A 22,356-nucleotide genomic window follows, 5' to 3' on the forward strand; every position below is an offset into this window, starting at 1 on the left:
GATGTATGGATGTTTGTTACTCTTTCACGTAAAAACTACTGAACCGATTACAATGAAATTTAGCACACATATAGAGGGTAACTTGGATTAACACATAGGATAGTTTTTATCCCGGAAATCCCACGGGAACGGCAACTCTGCGGGTTTTCCTTTGCAAACGCGGGCGAAGCCGCGGGCGGAAATCTAGTGTATTAATAAACTAAACGGTTAATTGTACCTAATTTTTGTATGCTAGGTATATAATTTTCTGAAATAGAGGATTTTGGTAGTTAGTAATTTTTGTATTTTTACAAGGAGGTTCATCAATATTGGCCTTAAAGCTTGCTAAGGATAATTTCGGTATGAATTATTGTCTTGTTTTCTCAAGATGCATAGGTAATTATTTTATAGAAAATTCTCAGTTGTCTTATGTACTTTTCATATATTTACTGTGACTGCGGTCTATGAAGCTCTCCATTATCTGTGTCATACTTCCGCTACCGGTTTGTCAACTTACCGTACTGTGTTATCTAAATAGTAAATACCCTGTTTAGTGATTATTTTAGGTAATTTCTTATACTCTAATGAAATAGGTATGTAATTCAATGCTCTTAAATGCTGAAGAGTTTGTACGTAATTATATCTCAGGAACTGCTTGACCGATTTCAATAATTCTTTCACCGTAGGATATATATGTAATCCCTGAATGTTAAAGACTATAATATTATATGTATCACAGGAAAAGGCGGAGCGGACCGGCTAGTTGTTTTATAAGCGAATCAATTCATATTTATTATTAAAGAGAAATAATATAAGATAACTTACCTCCGTCATAACTTCGGTCTTGACTGTGTGAACTGAAACAAACATTTTCCATTAAGTTTGTTATTAAGCTAATTGCTATAAATTTAATAACAACAAGTGACGGGATTAAGATTATATAACATTTATTGAAGAGAATGTTATTTTGTAACATTCAAAACTGCTGAAACCATTTTGAAAAAATTCTCATAATACTTCAATACGTTTAATTCACGAATGTTACCAAATTCTGTGCGTATCTTTGTATGAATGTTTTAAAATTTTTATTCAACGGTTTTGGTAAATATACTTTAAAATGTACATTTTTTATGATGAATTGAACGGTATTGATTAAAAAAATAATATTATACCCATTTATGTACAACTGACATTATAAAATGTGGATATATTTTTTATTAAAATTAGATTTGAGAATAGTTACTACTTATTATACTTACTGATTAGGAAAAACTTTTAACTCAGATAGATTGATATCTATTATTCGTAGTCCAGAAAATCCCATTGTAAGTAAACCATTAGTTTTTGCACTAAATCATTCTAATAAACATTTTAGCTTAATAAAGCTTTTACATTCAAATACACAAAAAACAAAATTCTCTTCTTCATAAACCTCTTTTCGGATTATCTTGCATTACAAATACAAAAAGCTAGTAAAGGGAATACAAATAAAAACGAATCGATTTCTATCAGTTCATAGAAAGCTTAACCTTCCAGCGGTCGCACGCGGTCTCTGAGTCCGCAATGAACTTGTTTTAGTTAATATACTGAAACTGTAAACAATAGACGCTTGCGCTTCCATGATACCTTCGAGGGGGTGAGGTAGCACCTCTCAGTAGCCCTGTGACATTCGTCGCATGTACACGTGCTTTCTTATTTGTGTTTGCGGTCTCAGATTCCGCGCGCGACCGATTGTGTTCCAGAACAATCCAGTGCAATTAAACCGAAGCCGAGGTAAATATTTTATGTTTTTTGTATCTTAATATAACTTTTTATGCTTTAGACTATAATAAAATAAAAGTATAGTTTTAACAATGTATTTTTGTTGTAGACAATGAATTACGAAGACTTAGAACGTCGAATATCTCGTATGTTAGAGGAGGTGGAATCAGAAGATGAGGTCTTCGATAACGTTTCGGACCAAGAAGACGACCCAATAGAAATTTCACAGAATGAGTGTGTTCATGTGATGTTGTGTGATGTTATAATTTAGATTATTCTAGAACTTTACGTAAAATGATCTCAAAAATAGATGTCATTTTAGAGTTCCTATTACACAGTGCCAATTGATGATGAATGTGATTTATTTCTAAGATAATTATAGTCAAGTTTATAAGTTGTTAATTGAAAAAAAGAAAATTCCATTTTGTTTTGTTTAATGTTGATTTATAACGGTGATTTCCACCCAGAGTCAAAAATTTTGAGTTTTTATAGACCTTTGTTCTATTAAGTACAAATAAAAGAAGTAATGAGTAATTAAGTTGTTTTTATTTTATTTCACATGTTTAAGACCTCTTTTAAATCATGTGCTATACAATAAGTCGAAATATTCATTTGTTTTCCCAAACGAGACACTTAAATTTGCGGAATCACAGACCGCGCGCGACTGCTTGTGTTCGGCGCAAGGGTGCGACCGCTGAAAGGTTAAAGCAGGTAGTGGAAACTCTTTGATAAATCTGTGCGTGTACATGAGCGGAAGCGAAAGCGATTAATGTATGAATAGTTTAATTTGGTATAATTGTAAATTAAATATTTGAAAATAGCTTCTAAATTAGTGTAGAGCTGAACTTACTTTATATTTATAATAATAATTATATAATCTTCGCGTAAACAAAAACCCCCCTGCTAATTTATATAGCGGATAGCCTATAGCTATGTTCTAACACAATTCTGGGGTATTATATACTCTTATTTCCCGGGGAATGCCGCGGTAAAGCTATTGCATGCTATGCCTTCAAGCCACACCTCCGCCCGTTGGAGTGGGGAGCGTGAGGTTTTTTCGTTACGGAATTTCTCGATTCGGTCCCCGCGCTCAAGGCCCGCGATAGAAGCTATGCAATCCGCATTAACATCCTTTAGTTTTAAAGATTTAATCATACAGACACACAGATGGCGGACTACTATGTTTTATACTATGTAGTATATATTATATATTATTTTTTAGATTTGGTCTTGAATATTCCACGTATCATCTAATAGAAGATTGGTAATTTTGCGTTATACGCACTCTGATTTATTTCTTACAGGTTTTATTAAAGCCACTTTTGTAATCAAGGTTTCATTTGGACAATTAGTCAGTCTCTTCATTAATATTCTATTATATTTATATTTTGTATGGTATGTTTTCTTTATATGTGGAGAAAATCACTCATGTAATATTATGTACGATTCAGAACAAAACACTTTCCACTATACCATTTAAATAGACAGCATGCATAAAACTTACATCTTGAATTTCTATCTTCGAAACTTACATCAAAACGTTTGTACAAAAAGATGTACATTTAGTTTCATTTTCTTGCATGCAATTTCGTGCTCTACATACTTGGAATAAAGATCATTATAGCGACTCACGGTTCAAATGCAATCCGGTGCGTTCCAACAATAGGGCGCCTCGCATTGTTGGGAAAAGCATCTGAAAAAAACACATTAGGTCAGTTACATGTAGAACATAATATGTAGATCCAGAATGTTCTAGAATGTTCTAATGAGGATTATTCGAATTCGCTTGTTCCATTTTTAAATTCGCTTCTGTCGAAAGAGGTTGCATTAAAAGAGATTGCGTTCTATAATATTATTTTCAAATAAGACCAGCCAGCTTGTGTTTGAGCGGAATTTTAAAACTAAAAGCTAGTTGATTTTATTTGTTTGACTTATCATTACGTTATGGCAATTATTTAATTCATTATGTGGGTCCACATTGATGGACGAAATCTTACCATAATATTATATACAGCTGTAAAGTTTTTTGTTTGTTTGAACGCGCTTATCTCTTCAATGTTAGATAGCCCATTTATCGAGAAAGCCTATAAGGCTATGTATCAGCACGGTAATAAAGAGCAATGCGGGTAAACCTCATAGCACAGATAGTTATCAATAATATCTTAAATTCTATTTTGAGATAAAAGCGAGACCTCATTATGAACGACCTGTCATACTGGTTAACTGGTTATTGTAACTTCACAAACTTAGTTTGGGTCAAACTGATTTGTTCCAAAGCTTCCCACGCTTCTAGAACATTCTAGTCGCATTGTAATGTGACATTATTAAAGCCGAATATCGATCGTTAAAAGGTGCAAAAGGGCGGGAAAGTTCACTAATTTATGAAGTTCGCTCGTTAGCAGTTGGACATAGCGAACTTTAGTAATGGAAGGTTGGTTTATGAACGTTTTTGTTAGAATGTACTGCATTACTTGCATTTAGTGGGTGAAGGTTTTAAAGAATGACAATTCAATCTTGTAAAATCTTACTTGATTTAAATACTAGGTTTGTGTTTAAATTAGGTCGCCTAGAATCGATGGTAAATTATATTTTTTTCTGTACTTTGACGATTCAAGTTTATTTTATTAACGAATAATAAGCCTAAATTATATCCGTTATTAGTTTTACAGTTACTGCTTTTTACATTTAAGTTTTTGTTGCTTTATGTGTATTAAAAATAATTATGTTACCAACTTTATAAATATATTCGTATAGGACTATGGAGTTTCTTGCCGGTTCTTCTCCATAGTTACCGCTTTCCGAATCGGTGGTAAATGTAAAAAAAATTGTAAAAATATGACGTTTCAAAAGTGCTTCTCGAAGAAGTCTAATTGAATAAATAAATGTCTAAGTTTGAGTTTAGGAAGATTACATTGCACAATAAAAATATAGCATTTACAAACAATTTTAAAGTATGTAACTACAAAAATCATGTTAATTATAACTCTCAATGGAGTACGAAATGATGCGATTCTAAAATTTCCCATAAGGATAGAATTGATAGCAACGTTATCAATAACGTCGGCTTTATTTTCGATTAACGAAAGAAATATTGCTGAAAAATACTCGAAGAGGCATTAGGGTGAGATTTAGAGCTTTACAAAGCGACTGTTTTGGATATCATTGAGTGTGTTGTATGTTTTTATGATTTATGTATGGTTATGAATAGAAGGTGGGAAATTTTGAACTTAGGTTTTTTGTTTAGTACGTACCCTAGTAATGGAAATCTTAATATATATAAATCTCGTGTCACAATGTTTGTCCTGAATGGACTCCTAAACCACTTAACCGATTATAATAAAATTCGCACACTATGTGCAGTTCGATCCAACTTGAGAGATAGGATAGATTTTATCCCGGAAATCTCTCGGGAACGGGAACTATGCGGGTTTTTCTTTGAAAACGCGGGCGAAGCCGCGGGCGGAAAGCTAGTCTATTTATAGGTACCTAATACAATTTCGAAGAATAACGATTTGATTTTTGTTTGTTTTTATACGATTTATGTTATTAATTAGGTACTCGACCGATTTCCAAGACACTCGAAAGCTATTTTTTTAATTAATGTTATATATTGTTTTAATGTCTCGGGTAAAGATAATGTAAATATCTAGTCTATAAGTAATAATATTAAGAAGCAAATTTTGTTTTGGAAATTGTGAATGTTTGTATTGAAATAAATAAAAAACTATAGACCTAATTTTGAAAAGACTTTCACTACCAGGCAGCGAAATTACTACCTACTAACCGTGTGTACCCGCATAGTTCCAGTTCCCGTGGGATTTCCGGGATAAAACCTATCCTATGTTTTAATCCAAGTTATCCTCTATATGTGTGCTAAATTTCGTTGTAATCGGTTCAGTACATAGTATTTGCGTGAAATAGTAACAAACGTACATACCTATACATACACATACATCTATCCTCACATACTCTCGCATTTATAATATTAGTAGGATAGGATGTATTCATATTTAACTTGCGCCAACTCAAACATAGAACGAACGGTCCTAATCTATACAATATAATATAATAAATCTGTAGAAGGGTCAATTCTGTACATTGAAAATATTGAAAAAAATAAATAGCAGGGGGTGTTACTGGATCGATACCAAACCCAAATATGTGATTATCTATACATATAATATAATAAATCTGTAGAAGGGTCAATTCTGTACATTGAAAATATTGAAAAAATAAATAGCAGGGGGGGTGACTGGATCGATACCAAACCCAAATATGTGATTAAAAAAATTTTTGTCTGTCTGTCTGTATGTTCAGGCATCACGTGAAAACTAACGGTTCGATTTCGATGAAACTTGGTATAATTATACTTTATTATCCTGGGCGTAAAATAGGATACTTTTTATCCCGGAAAAATACGTAGAAAAAAATAAATCTTAATTTTTACGCGCGGAAGGAGTCGCGGGCGGAAGCTAGTACTGCCTATAATTACTCAATTTTCGCAGAAATCTTTAATCATGCAATATTCTAAGCTACGAAATACTCTAATATGAAATTACTGTTCAATTAGTATAATTATTCCGCTCCAGCATATCAAAGATACGTAGAATTAATTAAATTATTATACCCTTACATCAAAAGCTCGATTCTGCGAAGGACCTTTCAATTTGATACATGTATAAGAGTATAGATGGTATTGATTCGAGACATGAAGGAAATGTGTGTTCATATTTGTATACTAGATGTCGACCCGGTTTTGCTTGTGGTACATATACCTATATAGCATACTAGCTTTCCAAACGCGGCATCGCCCGCGCAGTCAAAGAAAAACCCGCATATTTCCCGTTCCCGTGGGATTTTCGGGATAAAACCTATCCTATGTCCTTTCTCGGGTATCAAAATAACTCCAATTTTCTACCAAATTTCATGAAAATTGGTTCAGTAGTTTAGGCGTGATTGAGTAACAGACATGGTTACTTTCGCATTTATAATATTAGTATGGATAGGGATAACGTACATATTCAATGGCGAAAGAATTTTTGTAAAAGGTAGATTAGTTCGTGACATAAGCGCGTACAAACAAACAAAGTCTTTCGTTTTATATTAATAATGTATAAGTATGGAAAGGGGGGGTTATAGGTTAGTTTGGATAGACTTCAAGTCCGCAAGGGATGTGCGTAAAAAGTTGAAATAAAACATTGATAATTTACCTATTAATCGTATCTACTTCCATTTAAATAACGTAAATAATAATTATTAAAAAAATATGCAAAAAATTGAGAAACTCCGATGGTTTTAATGTAACACGTCCTTTTATTACTACACTAATTTGATTTAATTTCTTCTCATATATTTTTAATACACGTATTTGAATTTGATTTCATCTCATATAAGATTTCGTGTGTCCCAGCCCAAAGCAAAACATCCATTGTCTCAAATAGAACATGTATTTTTAAAGTCAATTAGCGTATATATTATTCAATACGAAACAGTGCTACGCAATGTACCTACTATATTTTTAATGAATCCTTTGAGCGTCTGTTTTTATTTCTTCGCTATCAAAGAAAGTCCTGAATATGCAAAAAGGAACTATATTTCGTGAGAATAGAGTCTAAATTGTTAATGGAGCAAGGTCCTTTGAGATACAATGTGTAATTATGCGGAATAAATATTATGTTATTTTGTGAGTGTATACGTTTCTTAATAAATCTTATAATTATTAAGGGTTTAAAACATTATTGTTGTAATTGTAAAATATATATTCGCGGAGTTTTATGTGGGCAAGATTTTTGTTAAGTTTTGATATAGAGAAAGAAGATAAATATTATATTTTTATAGAATTTTAGACTTGTTTAAGGTAGGTACCTATATTCTGATGTGTAATGCTATAATAACAGGCCCAGAACACGAAACTTTCTGATGTTATAATATATCTTTAATCTTGATAGCAAAGCATTAAGCAAGCATTTTAATTCCCAGTATCAAAAAAAATTCATCCGGAATGATACCTATAGTTTTTTACTGATAAAACATTTTTAAGGTATTGCATAGCTTCTTTCGCGGGCCTTGAGCGCGGGGACCGAATTGAGAAATTCCGTAACGAAAAAACCTCACGCTCCCAACTCCGACGGGCTCGGAGGTATGGCTTGAAGGCATAGCATGCAATAGCTTTACCGCGGCAGGTGGCGGCAGTTCCCGAGTGCCACACGACTTTTTTTTGTATCAGTCGATAATAACTATCTATATAACAAACAAACTTACAAACAAAGCTTTCCTCTTTATAATACTAACTTAGTGTTGAACTATCATTTATCTATATAAAATTTTAAAAACAGTAAAATATTAATACAAACCCATGACAATAAATATCAATTTACAAAATTCATTTACAAATAAAGCCATACGAATGTTTCGCGCAAATTGGAATATTTGATCCTGATTTAATATCGGGGTAATTAAACGAGTGACGTCATGAGTCATCGTTATTAATGTAACAAATATGTAAATGTTTGTTTTTAAAATAAACGTATCGCTCTTTAATTTATTTGCGATTTAATATATCTTTAAATATCGCTTTTAACATTCGATAAGTTTGAAATAAATGGGTTTGTAAATATTGTAATATTATGATTTAAATTAATTTATATAAACATTGTCTTAAAATTCATTTATCTATACATATTCTTACATAAAGTCCATAAAAATCACGCTATCACAAAACCTCTTACGTCTGGAAAATAAAATGCACATAAATACATCGAGTTCCGAGCAAATACTTAACGCTTGCTTCTTCGATGGTTCGTGAAAAATGCAAAAGATTTCACTTACCCGTTTCCAATATGGAGATGAACGCACATACGATGAACGGGCCCTTCATTGTGTGCTGAAACAAGATATTTTAGTTATTTATGGACATAATACAATTAAGAATACAATGTTAATAGGATACAATTAAAACTGTAGGAAGTGAGGGTGAAATTTATAATGATTCGATTAGTTTTATTGTTTTATAGTAATTTATTTAAGGCAAATACAATATGAGAAAATTAATATCTTTTTCATATTAACGTTTTTATCTATATTACAATAAAATAAATCTTAAGTTCGACGATTATGAAGAAGAAAATTTCTTGGATTATTTACTAGATACTTTTGAAGCCTAAATAGTAAATAGTAAATACCTATGTATATTTTTAATTTTTGTAAAAAATCTTTGTGATAAAAAAAGTTGCAGCTTGTAGGTATTTGGATTATGATATAAATATTTAAAGTCTATTTAATTCAATTTTATATTTCACGCGAAAACTGACCCTTTTTGCAACAACAACAAATATACATAATTAAACTACCACCTTAAATTGTTCTTAATTTCGCGCGTAAAATTCCGATTCCATCCTAATTTTTTTATCTGTTCGTTGTTCTCTAACCTCAAAAACAATATACCCAGCATTAAAATGCACCTTGGTTTCACAGTAAACAAACATAAAATCCGGCTTAAACCTTTGAGTGTCTCTTGAAACTTTGAGTTGCTCTCAACGTTAGGCGCTTTGACATCGCTCTTTTTGAACTAAAATCCGCGTATTTATTTCGAAAATCCTGCGGCGATGCCGTGTTTTTATGGAAATGTTTTATAATTAAGGGACTTTATGAATATTCTACGTAAATTACAATTTACAGAGTTCCGAAAGATCCTGTGCGTTTGACAAAAAATGCACATGGTAAGGGTACGTAGATGAATTACCATAATGTTATTCCGGCAAAAACTAAATATCTGATTATATAAATGCAAGTGGTATAAATTGACTGCATTTCTTATAATTGTTTTTGTTAATTTAAACCTGATAGATTAAATCAATGAAACTGCTTTTTATTACAAAACACCTACAAAAGATTAGAAATATAGTATGCACCTATCTTAATGTAACTGTGTTACAGAAAATTTATGTAAGTATATTGTTTTCATTTCCTATTATAAACAATGTTGTTAATTCAAAAACCAATAAAAAACAAAGTATTATGTTTATGAAATTCACGGAAAATTCACAGAAAACTGCTGTCGTTATGTAAATATAAACATGCAACGTTAGTTTTATCTTAATATATGAAATATCTTACAAGAACCACGCTATATGCATCGTAAAACTTCGCCTTATATAAATCGTAAAAACGGCTGAACAGTTTTACGACAACACTTACGTTGTTATGAATATAAATATCACTATATTATGTCGTATTTATAATATGCGCGAAGTCATTTCTTTGGTTTATTGGAAACTAGCTTTCGACCGCAGCTTCACCCATCTAAAACAAATCATATTAAAGACTAATTACATACATACATACATACATTAAATACATTTCTCGAGATAACATCACTTTCTTTAAAAAAAACCGTAGTACCTACATACCATCGTAACATCCCCTCTATCTATTTAAAAAACCGGATCCAAATCTGTTGTATAGTTTTGTAAACCTATGCATACATAGGGATAGATTCTAGCTTTTGATACTTTGCTTGCATTTTATATTATCACCCAATAGATATTCCTCATGAAATTGCTATTGTATTTCACAGTTTCAAGTTGCTTGTGTAAAAAATAGATATTTTGAAAGCATATATTTATAGGTAAAACAAAATTCAACGAATTTCATTCGAGAATTTAAGTGTTATTCAGATTTCAGTTTACCAAGCCGATAGGTTTTATTCATATGAATAATATTGGTCAGAAGTAGCTATTGGCTTAACATATAGTTAGGTAAAAATTACAACTCAACCTAACCAAAAGAAATTATAATCATTTATATAAGATAAGTACTACTTATCATAATACTAAAAGATATAGAAAAAATCTGCAAAAAATATCCTCAGATTTTTTGTGCAAAAAATAACATTATAGTCGATGTATGCATGAAATTTTGTGAAATATACCTATTTCCTATATCATAATATTATATCGAACACCTTATAGGTCATTACTTTATAATGTAAGAATGTAGATAGCTTGTATAAAAATATCAAACTAATTCTTCGTAAAAAAGTGCCAAAAACACCACAAACAGGATCCCAAAACCTTAATCTTCAATAAGTCGAAAATAACAAGTTAAGTGGATAGCTGAGTAAGATAAATCGTCTATCAATCAATGATCACCTCCCGCTATCGACACGCCTCGCCTTGTTTGTTACGGATTTTTACTGCGCCTGACAGGTACAAATCTGTACCTAATTTATAGGGTAACTAATGTTTAGACGTGTTAATCTTTAGTAAAGAATATATAGTCTCACTTTCTTTACTCAGCCTAGTTAATTCATGATATGATTTTTGTGATAGGAATCTTTTTTGCTGCGGCTTATGATATACAGCCTGGACCAGACAGACAGCGGAGGCTTAGTAATAGGGTCCTATTTTACCTTTTGGAACCCTAAAAATGTGTTAATGGTTAAAATTCCAGGTTCAATTCCATTCTTTGAAATACAAAGATAAACCGCAGTCCAACAAATAGTTTGAGTTTCAATTATATTAACCAGATGTAGTTTTTATATCAATACAAAGCTGTGCTTCCACTAGCATAATTATCCATACGAATAAATCTTACATCTTTTCATACAAAAACAATAGAGCATTATTTATTTTAATTAAAACAAACATCCCTCTCCGAGATAAACGAACGCCTTTTAAACAAATGACACGGTGTACTTGGAAATATTAAATGTGCATCCATGCGTGATGCGTGCGTGCGTGATCCGCCATTTTGTGCATGCATTTAGTGTTGGCGCGAAAATCGGTTTTTGTTTTTTTTTTCCTTTTTTTTAATAGTAGAATTTGTGTTGGTCCTGGATTTGTTTTATTTAAGGAAGTGATTATTGTTTGTGCATGTTAAATAAAAAATACGTGTGGCACTCGGGGACTGCCGCGGCCGCGGTAAAGCTATTACATAGCATACCTTCAAGCCACACCTCCGTGCCTGTCGGAGTGGGGGGCGTGAGGTTTTTCGTTACGCAATTTCTGGATTCGGTCCCCGCGCTCAAGGCCCGCAATAGTAGCTATGCAATAGCTGTAAATTTACAGAAGTTTAATTCGAAATTAGTCTACGGAATGAAAGATTAATTGTGTCATTTGAATTTATAGATTACTCCCGTATTTTCCAAAACGAAGTCGATACCTAAATAAGTCTAGCAATAATTATCAAGAACGCTTGTAAATAAAACAGATAGAATTTCATCTCGAAGATTGAATTCGAAATAACATTTTTATTTACCAAAATATCGAAGTCAAAAGCATGTTTTCACTATATCGCGATACAATGTTTTCCATAAAAAAAACTTGATACCTATGCTTTTGCCTACGCTAAAAATTGACAAAGCCTCTTCAGTGATTTTAGACATAAAAGTTACATGTCACGCACTCAGACTCGACCATAGTCTGGCTGCAAATTCATATAACCGATATTAATCTGCACTAGCTCTTTGTGTTTTGATATTAATGTTTTGTTCCACGCATTTCGATGCAGCCGTAATCATTTTTTGCGTGGATTTCGGTAGTTTTTTGGCGAAAGCAAATTGAAAATGGCGGACCGTTGTTGCAAAGTTTTTATTTGTATGTTTTCAATTACTTTTTGCGATGTTAATTTTTAGTTTGAAACGAAAATCTGGATATGTTTTAAACGTAATTTAAATGTAAAATTTTCATGTGATAATGAAAACTGTATTAAATGGAGGATTGAAATAATATTTTCGATTGTACTGAAGAAGAAAAAGAGTAATGTAAATAAAGTATCAGATTCAACGTTGTTTTTATTAAAGTTGAGTTAAATAGGATTGAACTATTAGTGAAATTCAACACACAACTCACTAAACATAAATCCGCTTTCCATAAGCCATAAGTTTATGCCATAGTTGCAAAACTTAAAATAATTCCAACTGTCTTATAAAAACTTCAATAAAATAGTTTAAATACAATTATGAACATTATAGGTAGCAGGAGTTATTAGAAAAAAGACGTGTGGCACTCGGAGACTGCCGCGGTAAAGCTATTGCATAGCATGCCTTCAAGCCACACCTCCGAGCCCGTCGGATTCGGGAGCGTGAGGTTTTTTCGTTACGGAATTTCTCGATTCGTACTCCGCGCTCAAGGCCCGCGATAGAAGCTATGCATAATGCAATAGCTCAACAATAATAGTTTTCATTTAATTATTATTTTATTAAATTACTTAAAAAATAAAGTGCAATTATATTCTTTTAATTGACTACCATCGTTCCACAAATGAACACTGCGTCAATAATAACTCTCATTATTCAAATTCCGACGTAAACAACAAACACTAAAACGACAATCCGAATTAATTATTTAATTGAAGTAGATCAAATTGAAGTTTTGTTATGACAACATCGTAATGTGGATTCAACAAACCGTTCTGTGTGGTACAACTTTATTAATTAAGCCGGGTTCTAGAGAACATGTCGGTCGTGCAGGGTTGCCAGATTGAAATTCATTTCCCCATTTTTAGGGAAAGTTTTTGTAATTTATCTCAAGCTTGTTTTGCAAGTTAATTATGTATAGGGTTTCGGACACAATTATATTGTTTCTCAAGGTCCATGCTGTGACTTTTTCCTGTGAAGAAATTTTAAGTGCTTCCTTGTTTTTAATGGGTTTAACGTGAAATTATGTATAACATTTGGACTACATTTTTGTTCATTATTTTTTTTGAAAATTTGGACATTTCATTGTATTAACATTGTACAGCGAAATCCATAATGATGAGAGTGTTTGTCGCGCAAGATATAATATAATCGTTTATATATATATTATAATGACATCCTATGCAAAGTAATTTGTAATCAATAATCATATTGCCTTTTTTTTCGATATCTCAGAATAAGGTGCCTGTCCTATTCACCAAAAGGACAGAATATGCCAATAGTAAATGCAAGTATTTGTAGACATAATATATGCCTATTGAATAAGGATTCGCATTCCTGGAATACCTGGTCCCTTCGCATTTCTGAAGATCTATACATTGGCTCCAGATATTAAATTAATTGAAGGTTTAATAGTAAAATATACGTAGCACCTATTTCAAAGGTTTGTAGGCTGAGAAATTACGCAGTTTTTAACGCACTATGCAAAAAAAATCCTGAACAGTATGAAATTTAGAACATACATGTAATTATAGTCTAGATAAGTACATATTATGCTACTTTTACCGGAGTACTACATGAGTGAAATCACGGGTTTCAGCTACATGCATACGATGTAGAACTCTACGAACATCGTAGATGTCTACGAATATCGTAGACCCGATGTAATCTTATACTTTGTAATAAAGTTATAGATCCGTTTGTTATCTTATTGTTTTAAGTATATCAAGTGAATATGGGTGAATAACATTGTTAAGTGACGCAATATTAACTCTCAAATACTCTCCAAACAAACTGGTCTTTTGAAACTTTGTAAGTCGAAAGTTGAAAACATGCTACGTTGGCGTATTAGCAAAAAACACGGGCGAAGTTTATCTTTCCCGGTATTTTGTAAATTTAGGTGTTTCAAATTTGATTCTCTATTAATTATGTGTGTGAGCATTTTATGAAATTATTTACAAGAACACTGGAAATAACGCTGCCAATTAAAGTAAGTATTTGATTTGCATTACTTGTAACTACAGTACCATTTATACACACTAGCTGCCCAGGCAGACGTTGCCCTATTGCCCCTTTTTCGTTCTTTTTCTCCATAAGAACCTTTCTTGTTTATTAACAAAAACTTTACAATAAATTAACCGATTTGGTCGAGCCGTTCGCGAGTTTTTGCGATTCATTTTTATTATATATAGATAAGATACTAAGTACTAACAGACGATATTCTGCAATATCATATTCTTGTATCCCTTATCTACTACCATAAATACCAATAGAGATTTTCTAATCCATACAAAAGTGGAAGGGAATTTTAAAATCGCATGCTGGAATACATTTTATTTTAATACGAATTCAGTTTGATTTTTTGTTAAAGTCCGTTTGATGTTTGACTCAAACGAGTCACAGACGTGAGTTGTGGTTTGTACGAGTTTTAATCTTTTCTGGAACGTTCTAAACTTTTGGCAATTTGCATTTAGAAATTTTGCATGAATTTTACGTATGATATAGAAGGCTTTATCTTTGACAAGCTTTTTCTAATGCTTGTAAATGTAATCTTCATTATTTTAATTGCAATTACTCTTCGAAGACAAAAGGTACAACCCTATACATGTAAACCCTATAAAAAAATGTGGAAAAAATTACTGATATTAGTTTAAGATTTAAGAATGTAAGTATTTGTATACCAGCACAGTAAAGTGTATTAAATATAATAAATTGAAAATAATAGGGAAGACGATGACAATTTATTTAGAGATCTACACTAATATTATAAAGAGGAAAACTTTGTTTGTTTGTTTGATTGTAATGAATAGGCTCATATTAAACTACTGGACCGATTTTAAAAATTCTTTCACCATTCGAAAGCTAGATTATCCACGAGTAATATAGGATAGGTTTTATCCCGGAAATTCCACGGGAACGGGAACTATGCGAGTTTTTCTTTGAAACCGCGGGCAGAGCCGCCGACGGAAAGCTAGTATTATGTAAAGCTATTTCTATGAAATACAAATGTGCATAAACCTGTACAGCATTTGTGAAACGAAATAAGTATTTAGTCGATGCATAAAACGTAACATAGCAACATTAGCGTACCTTAAATTGACACAAATAAGACTAGAAGCTTCTAACCATAAAACAGAAGTGCAAAAGCTACAAGCTGTTAAACCGAGCTAATATTATTCAAGCAATCAGCATCTTCAGACAAACGAGGGCGGGTAAAAACCGAAATAAATCCGGAGCCAAGACGTACAACGATCTAGCTCATTTGAAATTCCTTCGCGAATTTTCTCGGCAATTTGTAAGCCGCTAATTGTACAAAAAGAATTGTAGGATAATGCTCGGATGAAATAATTTTTGGAGCTTGTTTTGTCGACTATTGTTCGAGTTATTTTATTCGTACGGCACTTTGATAAAAGTTGAATTAACTGTGCTTTTCATGGAAAGTTAAACAAAGAGACGCGTTAATGGTTAACAATACGCTGTTTGTGACGCCTTGCGCGTGACTACAAATTGTTGCTACATTAGATTTAATAGCCAACAGCCTGTCATCTTAGTTATCACTACATAGTATAAAACAAAGTCGCTTTCTCTGTCCCTATGTCCCTATTTCCCTTTGTATGCTTAAAGCTTTAAAAATACACAACGGATTTTGATGTGGTTTTTTTAAATAGATAGAGTGATTCAAGAGGAAGGTTTTAGTATAATATAATTTATTAGGTTTTAGACAAGGCGGACGAAGCCGCGGGCGGTAAGCTAGTATCCTATACAACAGAGTTTCGTAATTCAATCAAGCTATATCGAGCTATGGATAAGTTTAAAAAAATGCGGATAGAAAATGATGCGTAGACTAAAGAGTGGTATACTAGAGAGAAGTTAAGTAGTTCAACTGGATTCTAGATAATTAACATAATTAATCCCTGGCGCTAATACGTTGAAAATAAAATTGTGGAAAAAAACATGATTATAAATTCGAATCAAAGTACAGTTATAGTGGATCTTACGACAAAAATGAATAAGAAATAATATAAAGAAATAATAAATCAAATTCTAAATGAAGCCTTCATTTATGTTCTTTGCTGAATTACTTATGCCGCTATTATATCAACATCGTTAAATGTAATAAGAATCGGGTCTAATATAGATTCTTATTTTATAAAAGAAGCCCTCATTAAAGCTCTTCTTTATGTAAGGCATTACAATATTACACAATGAAAGTGTAAATTAGAATGTTTTTAAAATAAATAATATAAAGAAACATATATTCAAAATCTAGCTTTCTTCGTGGCTTCGCCCGCGTTTTCGAAGAAAAACCCGCATTGTTCCCGTGCCCATGGGATTTCCGGGATTAAACCTATCCAATGTGTTAAACCAAATTACCCTTTATAAGTGAGCTAAATTTAATTGCAATCGGTTCAATAGTATTTGCGTGAACGTGTAACAAACATACATACACATTCATCTATCCTCACATATTCGTATTTCTAATATTAGTAGGACAATTCACCTAACAAATTCCCCTGGGTGACGAATAAATCACTAGATCCAAAACTGAAGCGCATTTTCGTTAGCAAATTGTCGTTAACAAATGGTAAGACCCCATTTGTATTCCTGTGTGAATTTTAATTGTAAATATGGCCCTTAATCCCAATTTGCTGGATGTTCGGCTATTTGCACGGCATTCATTATGCCTGGTTGCGAATACTTGCTGTGTTCACTCTATTGATTTACTTGCAGAATAGCTGATATCAGATCATTAGGTTCTTCAACAAATAGTTCACTTTCAAGTTGAAGTAGGCGCTACATCGTATCGGCATCGGCGTTCAGCACAAATTGGAAGCTTTCATATTCATCGGGCAAAATTACTTAGAAATCGCACGTCTTGTGAGACTTTCTTATCTTTTCCAGGTAATATACTTTGAACTAACACTTTGATAATGATATATGGCTATCAACCCTTTAAACTAGGTTAAGAATTTCTTTACACACTGTTTAAGATCAAGCAAGAAAGACTCCTTTACCAATATAACGCTGCAGCTGAGAAGAAGATTCAGAAATAACCAGTAATCAACACACCACATTTCCAAAATTCTATTCATAATTCTTGTATAACTTAAATATATATCCCTTTAAAAATCCACATCTTTTATCAATAGCACCTGGATTAAAGTGCTATGATATTACGGGCTATAATCTATATTCATATGAAGTTAAAGCCAACATTAATTCACATCCAGACTTGAAACCTATTTATAATGTTGTGCGATTTACTTCCAGTGTACCATAAATTATCCGGCAAAACTAGAGGCAGGATTACATATTACGAATTTACTTTGGAGAGATATAAAAACAGGTACCATCTGTATATTAAAGTAAATAATTTGACAATTTGAGACTATAGGATTACCAACGTGGTTTATTCAATATTTATATTTGGACGTCTAAATCTCTATACTATATATAAAATTCTCATGTCACAATGTTAGTTACCACATTGTAAGTTCCTCCAAAACGACTGGACCGATTCTTATGAAATTTTGTATCAGCAAACATCTTTTTTTCATACCCATAAGTGACAAGACTACGACAGAACAACTTTTTCCGGAACAGCTAGTAATGTCTTAAATATATAACACTCAAGAGAATCGTAAATTGACGCTTTAAAACACAGACATTACAGCAGAATACTTTCGTCTCGAGCTATTATTAATAAAAATGTTAATGCTGCTTGTAGATACTTCGCAGAAGTTGAGAGCTCTCTTATCAATTAAGATTCCACTTTAACGTTAAAACGTGGTTTAAACTTCATAGTTTGACAATTAGAATAAATTCCATAATCTCTGTAATCTCGATCCGATCTAGAACAAACGGTACGCTCTGTTTTGAATTCCGACCAGAATTTGAATTGTAAATACGGCTTTAATCTAAATCTGGGCATGTTGGATCATGTGCCGCCAGCCAGCTAATTAAGCTGATGAATATATAGTCTTCTGTAGTAGGAGGTATCTAATATTGGTCGTCTAGTACAGTATCAAAAGTTTAACGTTCATGAAACATAATTCTCGATCGATCCTCGAGCTAAGGTTGGAAGATAACGCTCTTTTAGCGATAAGACTACGTATTTGTACTTTTTGTATGGTACTTTTCCTTTGTATTGTCGCATATGAATTCATTCATCCATCCAGAATTTGGAAAGAGCTATTTATCTCAAGAAAAATGGCAGTACAATTTCACAGTGCAGTTTCATGAATGACTAAAAATGTGACATCAAAATGTTCTTTCTGAGCTTCTTAGGCTAAAATATATTTAGCTGTAGACGTTTATTTCACTGGAAAGACATGTGAATGAATGGTCAGTATTTCATCGCCTTGATTTTTTACATCTTATCAGTAAATTTCGTAAACTCACTTAATGATAACTGTTAACATAATATTTTATCATTATATATATCAAAATACCGTATATATATATATATCAAAATATAATATCAAAAACCCGTTTCGCGTTGTCACGGCTTCACGCGTGATCGGGTGGACCGAATCGATAATTCTTTTTTTATTATATTCCTTGAAGTACGAGGATGGTTCTTATGTAAAGAAAACGTAAATATGTACCACGGGCGAAGCCGGGGCGGACCGCTAGTTATAAATAACTTTCTAGGCAGATTTATTGACTGTCACTTGTCTAAAAATTGTTACAAAGTCCATTGAATAGGAACATTATCATACATTACAGTCATGATAAACGATTATGCGACCTAGTAACAAATACATTGAAATTTTCGTAGTGAAAAAGCTACATACTGCTCCAGCAATGAAACCGTTACTCAGCAATTAAACATCATTTCATCTCCACACATAAAAGAACTTAATCTCCACAAGTACACTGACCCAAAAATCAAGTTCTTAATTAAGATTTCTAAATTTTTCGTCTTCATGTGTCACATAGCACTTGACATGACCTACAAAATGAAGAATTTCATAAAAATAACATATTTGGAGCACTAAGAAACAGTTGCAGAATAATTTTTCATAAATAGAAAAATGGTTTCTTAAATCAATAATACATACAAAAGTTAATTAAGTCGTTAGTTAAGTTGCTTTAGGAGTTTTCTATAGTCTCCAAGATATAGTATTTGCACTAACTAATAAGTTACTTCCATTTAAATCATAATTGGATGATTATAATGCAATTTTCGTTTCTACTGCAAAGACACAAGCTTCCTTAACTCTTCCACACTGACCAAGTATGGAGTAGGTGTCACATGTTCAAACATTTTGATCAAATTAACTACTTCACATCAAAATACCTTCAGTTTTTCAAAAACAAACCGTCGTATAATGCTACTGATGGTATTATGTGATAAATTAAATTGTATTTGTTAATCAATTATGGAAAATTTTCCATAGATCAAGATCTACCCGAGAGTTTATGCTTATGTTTTAGTCTTTTAAATCCACTCGAGAGCACGTAAAGCCAGGCTGAATATTAGGGTAGATAGCTATAACATAATTCCTATTTTCTTACTAGGTATAACATCCTATCCTCTCCTATCCTACTATAGTGTGTATGTTTGTTACTTTTCACGCAAATACTACTGAACCGATTACAATGAAATTTAGCACACATATAGCTATATAACTTGGATTAACAAATAGTATAGGTTTTATCCCGGAAATGCCACGGGAATGGGAACTATGCGGGTTTTTCTTTGAAAACGCGGGAAAAGCCGTGGGCGGAAAGCTAGTATTCTATAGTTTCATTATAGTGGTAAATCGTCTTACTTCTGAAACACGAATCTTCACTTTACTCTGCCTAAGAAGATCAACATTCGTATTTGATATGAGATTTTTACAGTTGGTCTGCGAAAATCTTTTTCTTTTGTTAGATGACATATTTCTGAGATAAATAGGGTTTGGACGTTATTGGCTATTTATTTAAAAAAACAACTGTACAGATGTTATAAAAATGTCTCGCATTTTGGACAAATTATAAAATGTAGAGTTTATACAATTCGTTTTATTTGTATGTTTACCTACATGAATATTTTAACGTCAATTACCTAAATATATAAACAAAAAAGAAGTGTCATTTACAATATGAGAATGTATGAATCGTAAAGATAATAATTATTATTATGTAATCTTAAAGATAATAATAATTATTACGTATGGCATCTGTATATTATATGCATGTATTCTTTATACATCTGTTGCACTGATCAATTTTCTTTACGGACAAGTTGGCGACTAGTTTTCTATGCCTTGAAAAGCTTAATCATTTCTTGTTTCTTAGTCTCCAAATCGAACCCCGAACCTCGGTTCTAGGGCCTACGCGCACGCCAACCACTGTACCAAGGAACGGTTAACGGCGTGTAATATTATACTTGAAACAATGAAAACCCTTACCCTATGACCTATGGGACATCCATATTAGGGTAACAATGGTAATAAAAAGTTTTGCCATTATACGCAAAATTGTTTTGAACCTACAGCGTAATACGAATTTTTAGTAGGTACATACCTATGTAAGTATGTTAGATGCCATGTTATTAAAAATGTAAAAAATAAAACACTGAAACAGAAATGTCTTCTTGAATGAAAATAAAGTTATACATACAAGAAACAATAATTACGTCAAATAATATTTATTTAAATATAGTGTTCTGACGCTAATAGAAAATGTCGTTAGGATTTAAATAAAAAAATACATACATACCTATACGAATAATATTATTTATATGTATAGTTTCAATATATCAGTTTTAAAATAATTTATTTTTTTAAACTTGCTAGCACTAACTCGCTAAACTTTTAGACATATTATTTTAAATCATAGATTACAATGTATGATAAAAAAACCTAAAACTTACCTCCTCAAACTAAATTAAAACATCACATTCTAGGTACAACTTCTAACAAAGGATACGTAATTCGCACGATATATCGCGTAAACTTCGCAGGGCGGCAAACGACCACCCCTCACGACATCCAAAATCACACTGAAGAGATTACGCCACGGTAATCCGTATATATCTCACTCTGGTTATCGAAATTGAACCGTATTCCCGAACAATAAGGAGTAATTTACTTTAATGCAAGTTTTAAAACAAGGTTGTCACAATATTGTTTTGGTAGCGGCCGCATGTGGACCAAGTAATTTGTGTCCGGAAACTATCATTAGGGCAGGCGGATTGTTCAGCCCTAGCAATTGGTTTTCAGGTTAGATTTTCGTGTTGTTTTGTATTTACGAAATAATTTGCGAGTTTACGTGCAGTTTTAGGTTACTCGTGAATTACATGTCCCACAGCCGGAGGCCCCAAAAGAAACTCAGATGTGCTTAGAATCTACATTTAATGACTAAAGTGAGACTTTACACCCATGTCTGCACGATGCAGACCGGAGTCAAAGAATGAATTTATACATTATAATAATTATAAAGACGTAAGCTTGGATGCTAACTAAAGGAAATCGCACCCACATTCTATTCCCGTGCGAACGGCGTATTCAGCAGTTTTGTATGAAGGCAGGGCCGTAACTCCTCCCGCCGAAGTTCAGCGACCATTTTTGAATATTGTGAAAAAATGTTGCTGGAAGCTGGGGCTCATCTGCTTCCTCATCTGCTCATCTGTGGTCCTCTATAAAGTATGTGTCGATCTGCGTCACATCGTGTACCAAATGGCCAAAATTAAGACTGCACCAACCAGAATTATGTATATAGGGATAGTTGTTTGATATATTGCAGGATCCTTTTCTATAGCGATAGGGGTTTCTTCCAAATTAACTGAGTTGAGAATTGCGTATCTTGTATATTTATTTCTAATGTCCTTGATACATGTACCGCGTATCTTCAGTCAGTGGCTATTCCTTAATTTTGTCATTTACATTATAGATCTTGAAATTCTCCGACTCGAACATACATCCAGTAGGTATAGTTAATAAGAATGTACCTTGGAGTATCACGAAGTCCTCTTGTTGCATTTATAG

General features: G+C 32.5%; 1 long non-coding RNA gene across 1 annotated transcript; it reads right to left on the bottom strand.

Annotated features, from left to right (window-relative positions):
• Window positions 1–3,372: 3,372 nt before the first annotated feature.
• On the bottom strand, window positions 3,373–21,357 carry LOC123703086. Its single transcript, XR_006752949.1, has 3 exons — window positions 21,243–21,357; window positions 8,569–8,623; window positions 3,373–3,433 (listed from the first exon to the last, which is right to left on the bottom strand). It is a non-coding gene; the product is annotated as an uncharacterized LOC123703086 (long non-coding RNA).
• Between the last annotated feature and the right edge of the window lie 999 nt (window positions 21,358–22,356).

This window comes from Colias croceus, chromosome 25 (genome assembly GCF_905220415.1).
Source record: "Colias croceus chromosome 25, ilColCroc2.1".
In the NCBI taxonomy this organism is placed as follows: domain Eukaryota; kingdom Metazoa; phylum Arthropoda; class Insecta; order Lepidoptera; family Pieridae; genus Colias; species Colias croceus.